Source organism: Lynx canadensis, chromosome B1 (genome assembly GCF_007474595.2).
Source record: "Lynx canadensis isolate LIC74 chromosome B1, mLynCan4.pri.v2, whole genome shotgun sequence".
Classification (NCBI taxonomy): Eukaryota; Metazoa; Chordata; class Mammalia; order Carnivora; family Felidae; genus Lynx; species Lynx canadensis.
In genome coordinates, this window is record NC_044306.2 from 181,365,389 (window position 1) to 181,377,068 (window position 11,680).

The 11,680-nt window shown below is 37.3% G+C and overlaps 1 pseudogene; it reads left to right on the forward strand.

The window, feature by feature from the left end:
- The first annotated feature begins 398 nt into the window (after positions 1-398).
- Positions 399-2,123, forward strand: LOC115513090 (annotated as a pseudogene).
- The last annotated feature ends 9,557 nt before the right edge of the window (positions 2,124-11,680 follow it).

Sequence of the window (11,680 nt, forward strand, 5' to 3'; positions counted from 1 at the left end):
TTATTGCATTTTACAGATATTTTGTTTTGTTTTTTTAAATAACATGAAAGCTACTGGCAACCCTATTTTGAGCATATCTGTCAGGAACATTTTTACAATGGCATTTGCTCACTTCATGTCTCTGTATCACATTTTGGTAATTCTTGCAATATTTTAAACATTTTCATTTTATATTTTTTACTGTAATCTGTGAATATTAATATTTAAAATTGCTATTGTAATTATTATGGGGTTCCACAAACTGTGACCACATAGGGTGGCAAACTTAATTGATAAATGTTACGTGTGTTCTGAGTGCCCCACTGACGAGCCATTCTTCCATCTCTCTCCCTCTCCTTGGGCGTCCCTGTTCTCTGAGACACAACAAGTTTGAAATCAGGTCAGCTAATAACCCCGCAATGGCCTCTAAGTGGTCAAGTGAAAGGAAGGGTCATACATCTCTCACTTTAAATTAAAAGCTAGAAATGATTAAGCTTAGTGAGGAAGGCATGTTGAAAGTCAAAATAGGCTGCAAACTAAGTCTCTTATCCCAAACAGTTCATCCAGTTGTGAATGCAGAGAAAAACTTATTGAGGGAAATTAAAAGTGCTACTCCAGTGAACACACAATTGATAAGAAAGCCAAACAGTTTTATTGCTGATGTGGGCAGAGTTTGAGTGGTCTGGATGGACGATTAAACCAGCCACAACGTCTTCTTAAGCCAAAACTCAATCCAGAGCAAGGCCCTAACTCCCTTCCATTCTATGAAAGCTTACTGGTGAGGACACTGCAGAAAAGTCTAAAGCTAGCAAAGCTTGGTTCATGAGGTTTTTAAAAAAAGCCATCTCTACAACATAAAAGGGCCAGGTAAAGCAGCAAGTTCTGATATGGAAGCTGCAAGTTATCCAGAAGATCTAGCTAAGATAATTCATGAAGACGGCTACACTAAACACCAGGTGTTCAATGCAGACAAACCAGTCTTATATTGGAAGGAAATGGCATTTAGGACTTTCATAGCCAGAGAGGAAAAATCAGTGCTTGACTTCAACAAATGGTAGAATGACCCTTGTTAGGAGCTTGTAATGCAGCTGTTGATTTGAGATCGAACCCAGTGTTCACTTGCCATTTCTAAAATCCTAGGACCCTTAGGAATTATGCTAAATCTATGTTGCTTGTGCTCTATAAATGGAACTACAACACTGTATGACACATCTATTTATGACATGGTTTACTGAATATTTTAAGGCCACTCTTGAGACCTACAGCCCAGAACAAAAGATTGCTTTCAAACTATGAATGTTTATTGACAATACATCTGGTCACCCAAGCATTGTGATGAAGATGTACACGGGATTAATGTTGTTTTCATGCCTGCTAACACAACATCCATTTTGCCCATGGATCAAGGGGTCATTTCAACTTTTAAGTCTTATTATTTAAGAAATACCTTTCTTAGAGCCAAAGCTTCCATAAACAGTGAATCCTCTGAAGGATCTGGGCAGAATCAATAGAAAATCTTCTGAAAGGTTTCACCATTCCAGATGCCAGTAAAAACATCCAAGATTTATAGGAAGAGGTCAAAATATCAACATAAAGAGGAGTTGGGAAAAGGTGATTCCAAACCTCACGGATGACTTTGGAGGGGTTCAAGGCTCCAGTGGAGGAAGTAACTGCAGGTGTGGTAGAAATAGAAAGAGAACTAGAATTAGAAGTGTAGCCTGAAGATAAGACTGCCTTGCTGCGATTCCATGATAAAACGAACAGATGAGGAGTTGCTTCTTGTGGCTGAGCAAAGAAACAGATTTCCTGAGACGGAATCTATTTCTGGTGAAGCTGCTGTGAAGATTGCTGAAATGACAGCAAAGAACTTATATTACATACATTTAATTGATAAGGCAGTGGCGGAGTTTGAGAGGATTAGCTCCAATTTTGAAATAAGTTCTAGAGTGGGCAAAATGCTACCCAACAGCACCTCATGCTACAGAGATACCGTTTGGGAAAGGAAAAGTCAATTAACGCAGCAAGCCAAAGGGTTGCCTTATTTTCAGAAATCGCCACAGGCACCTAAACCTTCAGAAAACATCACCCTGACCAGTCAGTAGCCATCAACCCTGAGACCAGACCCTGTATCACCAAAAAGGTGATGTGTTGCTGAAAGCCCAGTTGAGGTTTTGGCATTTGTTTAGCAATAAAGTTTTTTTTTTTTTTTTAATTTCAGATATGTACTGTTTTTTTTTAAACATAATGGTATTGGATGCTTAATAGAATGCAGTATAGTGTAAACATAACTTTTATTTGTGCCAGAAAACCAAAACATTTATTTGACTCACTTTATTTTGATGTATTTTTTTATTGCAGTGGTCTAGAACTGAACCCACAATATCTCTAAGGTATGCCTCTGTACAGAGAGATTTTTGTTGTGTTTTAATGTGTTTCTGGCCTCACTTTTATTCCTAGAATGTAAATTTCATGATGGCTGAAGATTTTGCTTGTCTTCTTACATGGAGACAAACATGCAATAGGACAGTGTCTCACACAGAATAAGTATCTCATAAATATGTACAGCAATACTAAACATGTTAATGTGTAGCTCTTTGGATAACGGACAGTTCTGCTGACCCAGGAGCCCTGCAAGGAGTCAAGTGGTGGGCTAGGAGTGGATATTCTACTCAATACTAGCAAGTACTGTACATACAAGGGATATGGAGCTCACTCTGTTGCTATGTTTCTGACAGTTTCCCAGACACGTTCTTTGAATCTGCATCTAGCAACGGGAATTTTCATTTTTTAGAAAAATAACAGTATATGCCATAGTTCAAAGCATAGGCATAAAGGTGCTCAACAGCTCTCTCTCTCTCTCTCTCGCTCTCGCTCTCTCTCTCTCTCTACCTCTCTACCCATCTCCTAAGATGCCCAAATATTACTAAAAGTAATGATACAACCAATCCTTGAATTAGGTTCTCAGAAAAACAGAATCTGTGTACTGTGTATATATAGAGAAAGAGATTTGTGATAAGGAGTTGGATTACATAATTGTGAAGGCTGGTAAATCCCACATATGCAGTGTGGGCTGACAGGCTGGAGAACCAGGAGAGCTAATTGTGCAGATGCAGTCTGAAAGCAGTCTGCTGCAGAATTTTCTTTTGCTCTGGAAGGCAGATATTTTATCTCCACACAGGCCTTCAATTGATTGGATGGAACCTACTCACATGATGGAGGGCAATCTGCTTTACCCCAATTTCACTAAATCTTAATCTCACCCAAAAATACCCTCCCAGTGGACACAAATTCTGATTGTATCGAAATTTAAATTAGAAGAAGCTATTCACAGGAACAGTGATATTTTTGCAGTATATGAAAAATGAAGGACATTGTGAGAAATTTCCTCTGTTAATGGATTCACAGATATTCTGAAGTAAAATTTTGATTTCCTCAAAAGCAGTCATAACAATTTGAGTAACAGGAAATAATTCATGTGTATACACAAGATAAGTATGACCTAAAAATTATATATCTTCCATTCCAAGTGTTAATCTTGAATTATTGTTAAAATACACAAGCCATTCAATCTGATTATATGTCTGGTGTTATATAGATTATAGGAATTCAAATGTAATAATGTATTTACTTATATCACACACACACACACACACACACACACACACACACGCAGTTTAAAAGTTGAGTTGCAGTATCCAGTCCAGCACAGTTAGAACCCCAAGAAAAATAATATTAAGCATGGAAGCTTATAGGAATCTAAGGAAGGTTGCTGTTGATGAAGAACAAAAATCACAGCGTGCACTATAAATTTGGAAGGATAGGTTTCTGAGGAGAGCAACAGATGCTGTTTCTTTCAAATTATTTTAAGACGGGATACACATTTTTTAAAAAAGTGTTAACGTTGTAGCACTACTCAAACAAAGAATATTATAAACCTCAAAGGTCTGCTACTGCTGTCAGTTTATTTCCCAAAGGCACAAAATAGATTTGTTTAATTTTTCCTACAATATTTTCTTGTGATTTGACCAGTCAATTGTTAAGATTCCCTTGAAAATGATACTTTAATACTTCATATGAGAAATTGATAGCTCTTGTCAAATGTCTACTAGAACTTAGGAAAATAATGCCTTCTTGATCTTTTCTCAGATGAGATCAAAGTCCGTTAAAGACCTTACAAGATGTGTTCGAGGTAGAGAAAGTCAAGGGCAGAGTATGTCAGCAACAAAAACAGGGAAAAAATATGTAGTTTTTCACGACCAGGACCATGTTCTAACACAAGCAAACACAAGCCTACCTCTGATTTCAAATTGAAGTTAGTGCTTTATGGACTCCTCCCTTGATTCCTTCCTTCTTTCTCTTCTCTCATTGTCTCTTTCTCATCACAGCTTCTTGTCAAGTTTCATACTCAAAACCATTGTCAGCTTGCCACCATTATCATGGTAATTTAAAAATGTCTTAGATATCCTCTTTTTAAGCATTATATTCTTTATGAATTAGTAATAATAAAACCTCACAATATAGTTTTATATATACTGTATGGACATAGATTTATAATTCAGGTTATAAATATGATAGTATATTCAGAAAATATTGTACTGTTTTGTCATGTAAAACTAGGAATGTCTTGGGGCATCTGGGTGGCTCAGTTGGTTAAGCATCCAATTTCAGCTCAAGTCATGATCTCATGGTTCATGGGTTCGAGCCCCCGTATCAGGCTCTGTGCTGACAGCTCAGAGCCTGAAGCCACCTTTGGATTCTGTGTCTCCCTCTCTTTCTGCCCCTCCCCTGCTCACAGTCTATCTCCCTCTCTCTCTCTCTCTCTCTCTTGCTCTCCCTCCCTCTCTCTGTCCCCCTCTCTCTCTCTCTCTCTCAAAAATAATAAATAAACATTAAAAGTATCTTTAAAGACAAACTAGGAATACCTCATGATAAATAATCCAAATAATAATAATGATAGTTTTAAGTATTTTATTTTGTAGTATAGCAATATAATAAATGTTTTGAATATATATATATATATATATATATATATATATATTTAATTCCAGTATAGTTAACATACAATGTTATATTGGCTTTAGGTGTACAATATAGTGATTCAATTATTCTGTACATTAATCAGTGCTCATCATGATAAGTGTGTTCCTAATCCCCTTTCACTATTAAACCAATCGCCTCACCCACCTCTCCTCTGTTAACCATAGGTTTGTTCTATACAATTAAGATTCTGTTTTTGGTTTGTGTCTTATTTTTTCACTTTGTTTGTTTCTTAAATTTCATCTATTAGTGAAATCGTATGGTATTTTTTTTCTCTGACTGACTTATTTTGCCTAGCATTATATTCTCTAGCTCCACTCATGTTGTTGCAGATGGCAAGATTTCATTTTTTTACGTGGCTGAGTACTATTCCACGTACATGTGTGTGTGTGTGTGTGTGTGTGTGTGTGTGCCTGTGTGTGTGTGTATACACATACATATACATACCACCTCTTTATCCATTCATCTATTGAGGGACCCCTTGGCTGCTTCCATGATTTGGTTACTGTAAATAGTACTGAGTACATTTAGGGGTATATATATTTTTTTGAATTAGTGTTTTAATATTCTTTGGGTAAATATCCAGAAGTGGAATTACTGGAGCATATGGTCATTGTACTGTAAATTTTTTGAGGAACCTCCATGCTGTTTTCCACAGTGGCTATACCAGTTTGTCTTCCCACTGACGATGCGAAGAGTCCCTTTTTCTCCACAACCCCACAACCCTGTTGTTGTATTTTTGATTTTGGCCATTCTGACATGTGAGAAGTGGTAGTCCATTGTGGTTTTAATTTGTATTTCCCTGAGGAGGAGTGATGTTGAGCAGCTTTTCATGTGTCTGTTGGCCATCTGGATGTCTTCTTTGGAGAAATGTCTTTTCATGTCTTCTCATTTTTAATTAAATTATTTGTCCCTTTTTTTGATGTTGAGTTGCATAAGTTCTATATGTATTTTGTATACAAACCCCTTATCAAAAGTGTCATTTGCAAATTTCACTCACATTCTGTAGGCTTTTAGTTTTGTTGATCACTTTCTTTGCTATGCAGAAGGTTTTTTGTTTTTTTTTTTTTTTTTTTTTTTTTTTTTTTTTTTTTTTTTTTTTTTTTTTTTTTTTATGTAGACCCAATAGTTTATTTTGCATTTGTTTCCCTTGCCTCAGGAGACATATTTAGAAAATATAATGGCTGATGGCAAATTCCTTCCTGTGCTCTCCTCTAGGATTTTTATGGCTTCAGGTCTCACACTGAGGTTCTTAATCCATTTTGAATTTATTTCTGTGTATGGGATAAGAATGTTGACCTCACAGAATGAATTTGGAAGCTTTTCTTCTATTTTTTTTGCGGCGGGGGTGGATAGTTTGAGTAGAAGAAGTATTGAGGCACTCGGGTAACTCAGATGGTTAAACATTTGACTATTGATTTTGGCTCAGGTCATGATCTCACAGTTTGTAAGTTTGAGCCCAGCATTGGGCTCTGCACTGGCAGGGTGAAATCTGCTTGAGATTCCCTCTCTATCCCGTTCTCTCTCTATACTCCTCCCAGCCTCTTTCTCTTTCTCTCAAAAAAAATATTTTATATACATATAAAAGAATTATATGTATATATATATATATATATATATATATATATAATATATTACAAATTTATATATATATACATTTATATATATAATATATTACAAATTTATATATATATATTTATATATATATATATATAAAAGAAAAAATATTAACTCTTCTTTCAATGTTTGGCAAAATTCACCTATAAAGCTGACTCATCTTGGACTTTTGTTTGTTGAAGTTTTTTAATTACAGATTTTAATTTCATTGCTGGTAATTAGTCTGTTCAAATTTTCTATTTTTTTCTGCTTCATTTTTGGGAAATTATAGGCTTCTAGGAATTTATCCATTTCTTCTATATTGTCCAATTGTTGGCATATAATCTCTTATAATATTCTCATAATCATTTGGATTTCTGTGGTGTTGTTTTTTCTCTTCTTTCATTTCTGATTTTATTTGCATCTTTCTCTCTCTTTGCTCGTTCCCTCTCAATGAGTCTAAATAAAGTTTACTTTTTTTTTAATCTTTTAAAACAAGCTCCTGGTTTTATTAATCTATTCTATTGTTTTGTTGTTGTTGTTGTTGTCATTCTAAGTTTCTATTTTAGGTATTTCTGTTCTAAATTTTATTATTTCCTTCCTTCTGCTGGTTTGGGGTTTCATTTGTTTTTCTTTTTCTAAATCCTTGAGGTTTATGTTTACATTGATTATTCTTGCTTCTTGAGGTAGACCTGAATTGCTATAAACTTCTCTCTTATAAATTTTGCTGCATCCCAAATATTTGGGGCCATTATATTTTTATTTCCATTGGTCTCTGTGTATATTTTATTTTGTCTTTGACCTCTTGGTTGGCCCATTCATTGTTTACTACCATGTTGTTTAACATCATGTATTTATGTTCATTACAGATTCTTTTCTTGTGGTTGATTTCCAGTTTCGTGTGTTCTGGTCAGAAAAGATGCCTTCTATGACTTTGGTCATTTTGAATTTGTTGAGACTTGTTAGTGACCTAATATGTGATCTATTCTGGAGAATATTTCATGTGTCATTAAAAATAATGTGTATTCTGCTGTTTTAGGATGAAATGTCCTAAATATATCTGTTAGATCCATCTGGTCCAAAATGTCATTTAAAGGAACTGTTTCCTTATTGATTTTCTGTTTGGATGATTTATCCATTGATGGGAGTTGGGTGTTAAAGTCCCCTACTATTATTGTAGGACCATCAATTACTTCCTTTATGTTTGTTACTAGCTGCTTTATTTATTTGAGCACTCCTATGTTGAATGCATAAATTGTCATATCTTCTTATAGTGTTTCCTTTATGATTACAGAGCTTCCTTCTGTGTTTATTGTTACAGTCTTTAAGTCTACATTGTCCAATGTAAGTATCACTACTCCCACTTTCTTTTCACCTCCATTTATGTGATAAATTCTTTTTCATCCCTTCACGTTCAATATGCCTGTGTCTTTAGGTCTGAAATGAGTCTCCAATAGTCAACAAGTGGATGCACCTTGCTTTTCCATCCATTCCATCACCCTAAGTCTTTTGATTGGAACATTTAGTCCATTTACATTCAAAGTAATTATTGATAGGTATCAATTATTGCCATTTTGTTACTTGTGTAATGGTTGACTTTGAAGTTCTTTGTTCCTTTTCTCTCTTGCTCTCTTCTCCCATGGTTTGCTGGATTTCTTTGGTGATATATTTGAATTCCCTTTTCTTTAGTTTTTGCATCTGTTACTAGTTTTTGATTTGCAGTTACCATTATGCTTATGTATAACATCTTATGTATATAGTAGGTTCTGTTAAGTGAATATTCACTTAAGGTTGAACCCATTCTTTACTTTTCTCTCCATATTTTAGATATATGGTGTCAAACTTCACATCCTCTTGTGTAAAACTTGACTGATTGTTATAGATATATTTAATTTTATATCTCTTGTCCTTCCTACTCTTATTACTCCTACTTATGGTCTTTTCTTTCCACTCAAAGAGTCCCCTTTAACGTTTCTTGTAGGGCTGGTGTAGTGGTCATGATTTCCTTTAGCTAATGTTTGTCTAGGAAACTCCACATCTCTCCTTCTATTTTGAATAATAGCCTTGGTGGATAGAGTATTCTTAGCTGCAGTTCACTACCCCACCCCAGCATTTTGGATACATCATGCCACTCCCTCCTGGCCTGCAAAGTTTCTGCTGAAACAATCAGCTGATAGCCTTATGGGGATTTCTCTTTTATGTAAATGTTTTTTGATTGCTTCTTTCAAAACTTTCTGCCACAAATTTTTTTTGCCATTTAATTACAATGTGTCTAGGTGTGGACCTCCTTGGGTTGCTTTTGTTGGGGGCTTTCTGCACCTCCTCGGCCTGAATTTTTGTTTCCCTCCCCAGAATTCAGAATTTATCAGCTCCTATTTCTTCAAATAAATTTTCTGTCACTTTTCTCTTTCTTTTCCTTCTGGAAGCCCTTTAATGTGAATGTTATTGTGCTTGATAGCGTCACTGAATACCCTAAATCTATTTTCTTTTTCTTTTTTATTATTTTTCTCTCTCCTGTTCAGCTTTCCATTACTCCATCCTCCAGTTTGCTGATCCATTCTTCTTCCTCTAGTCTACTATTTATTCTAACTAGTCTATTTTTCATTTCAGCTATTGTGTTTTTCATCTCTGATTGGCTCTTTTCATGTTTTCTTTCTGGTATGGGTGTCACTGATTTCCTCCACTCTTCTTCAGTCTAGTATCTTTATGACTATTACTTTAAATACTCTGTCATGCATATTGCTTTATTTTGTTTAGCTCTCTTGTGATTTTTTTCCTCTTCTTTCATTCGGGGAATATTGATCTGTGTCCTCATTTTCTCTAAGTCTCTGTGTCTGTTTCTATGTGTGAGGAAAGTCACCGATGCACCCTGCTTTTGATAGTAGTGGCTCTATGAGGAATTGGCCCTCTGGTGCTCTGTGGCAGACTGTCCCCTATTCACCAGAACCTGGTGCTTCAGGGGTGTCTCCAGTGTATGTTACATGAATCCTACGGTAGTGGCTGCGCTGCTTTTGCCTTCAGTCTATTCATTTGCAATGGTTCCTTTTGCCTGCTGTGGGCAGGGTTTGGTTCCTGTGTTGTTAGGGGGCGGTCTGAGGCTGCCATGGGCCTCCACTGAGTCAGATCAAGAGTTTGCCAGAGATGCAGCAGCACCAACCTGCAGGGTGCTTTCCCTGTGGTGTCCCGTGAGAAGCTTCCGGTGGTCGGCTGCCTCTGCATTCAGGCCAGATGCCTGCCCCCTAGCCCACTACTGGGGCTGCAGTTGGACTGGTGTGCGTAGATATTTCCCCCTCTTCCTAGGACAGGAGTCATTTTGTAGTGGTGCTGGCCCCTGTTGGGAATGCATGCATACTGCCCGGCTTGTGGCACTATTTTGGATAGGGTACAGCCAAAGGCATACTGGGGGGGGGGGGGGGTCAAGTCTGCAGTAGAGCACTGGGGTGGGGTGAATGGTGTTCACAAGGTTTGCATAGGTCTGCTGTAAGAGGGGACCTGGAGGTCCTTTAGAAAACTGCCACAGGGTTGGAGGGGACAGATCCCAGGAGAATATAGGGGTGGAACCCACATGCCAGCTAGGCCCATTCTGGTCCAGTGGTAGAGGGAACAGACAGCTGCCCCAAACCCCGGCCAAGGCTGGTCATGTTGGAGGGTGCAGATCCACACATGTATGCCATGGTGGGGGATGCTGTTAGTAAGCTAGATGGAGAGTATTGCACTATGCTGGTTCCCACAGGCGTCCCTGAGTCTAGGTGGGGGTGCAGGTGGGGCGGGGGGATTGCTTCTGTCCACAGAAGCAATTGCTTCTCCAGGGGGATTGCTCCTGGAGATGTCTCCAAAGGATTCCTGCCCCTCCAGGACCCACTCTGAGATTAGTGAACAAATCTCCATCCCGTATACCCCAGGCAGTGTTCAAACTGCTGCTTTTCCAGTGGTATCTACCTGGGGCTGTCTGTTGTGCCGTTTCCTTAAGGGTGGGGACTCTGTTTTCTCTTGCTCTCTTCCATTCCCAGAGCTGAGCCTGCTGATTTTTTAAAGAAGTTCCAGGCATTAAATCCTACTGATTTTAAGTACTAACTAAATTTTGGTTCCGTTGGTTTTCAAAGCCAAATGTTATGGGGATCTGTCATCCCCATGTGTGTTCCCTGGGCCTAGGGTGCCTGGTGTGGTGGTCTTGGTTTTTGTTTGTTTCTTTGTTTTCCCTCTCTGCACCTGCTGTGTCCCTGCCTCCTTGGACTATTCCTATGCTTTCCTCTCTACATTTCGTTCTGGAGCGTCTGTTCTGCCTGTCTTTGGGTCATTGTGGGGCTATTTATGCTGATGTAGGTGTTAACTAGCTGTATCTGTGGGATGATATGTACTTAGGATCCTCCTGCTCTGCCTTTCTCCTGTTTGAACTACAGTATCTTGCATGTTGTATCTCCTATGATTTTCGTTTTATCGTCACAAAAATTCAGTGTATTAAGTTTTACATGTGACCCTATTTTATATAAGGAAGCTATCAAAGTTTACTCATTAAATATGTAATTGGTTGTTTTATTAAGTAAGCTGAGAGACGTTAAGTGCTTAGAACACCTCAGACATAGTAAGCTTTCAATATTAGCTATTCTTAAGTGAAAGCTTCATATTTAGAGACACGCAGAGTCATAAAAAGATACACATATTTTTTTAATGGCTGAAATCAAGTTTTTAGATTCTTGAGTGTCGCCAAAGGACAACTAGTATATAAATAATCTCTAGCAAATATTTTCCAATGACCAATGTTGATTTCTATCGCATTTGATAGCTCAGATATATAATTACTGTGGCACATAGAATGAATGAAGAAAATACAATCCAGAATTGACATTACCTTCTTAAAATTCTGCTTCTGGGCAAAACTTCAGAAGTTTTAGAGACGATTCTATAGCTCAACTAAACAATTAATACAGAACAGAGATCATTTGTGAAGGACAGTCAATCTATTGTAACTAATCCTGAACTTAGTGGAGAGCAAACCCAGTAAATATTGTGTGTCATGTGACGTAAAAAAAACAATTAGACAAAATTCACATCACACATAGTAGCTATC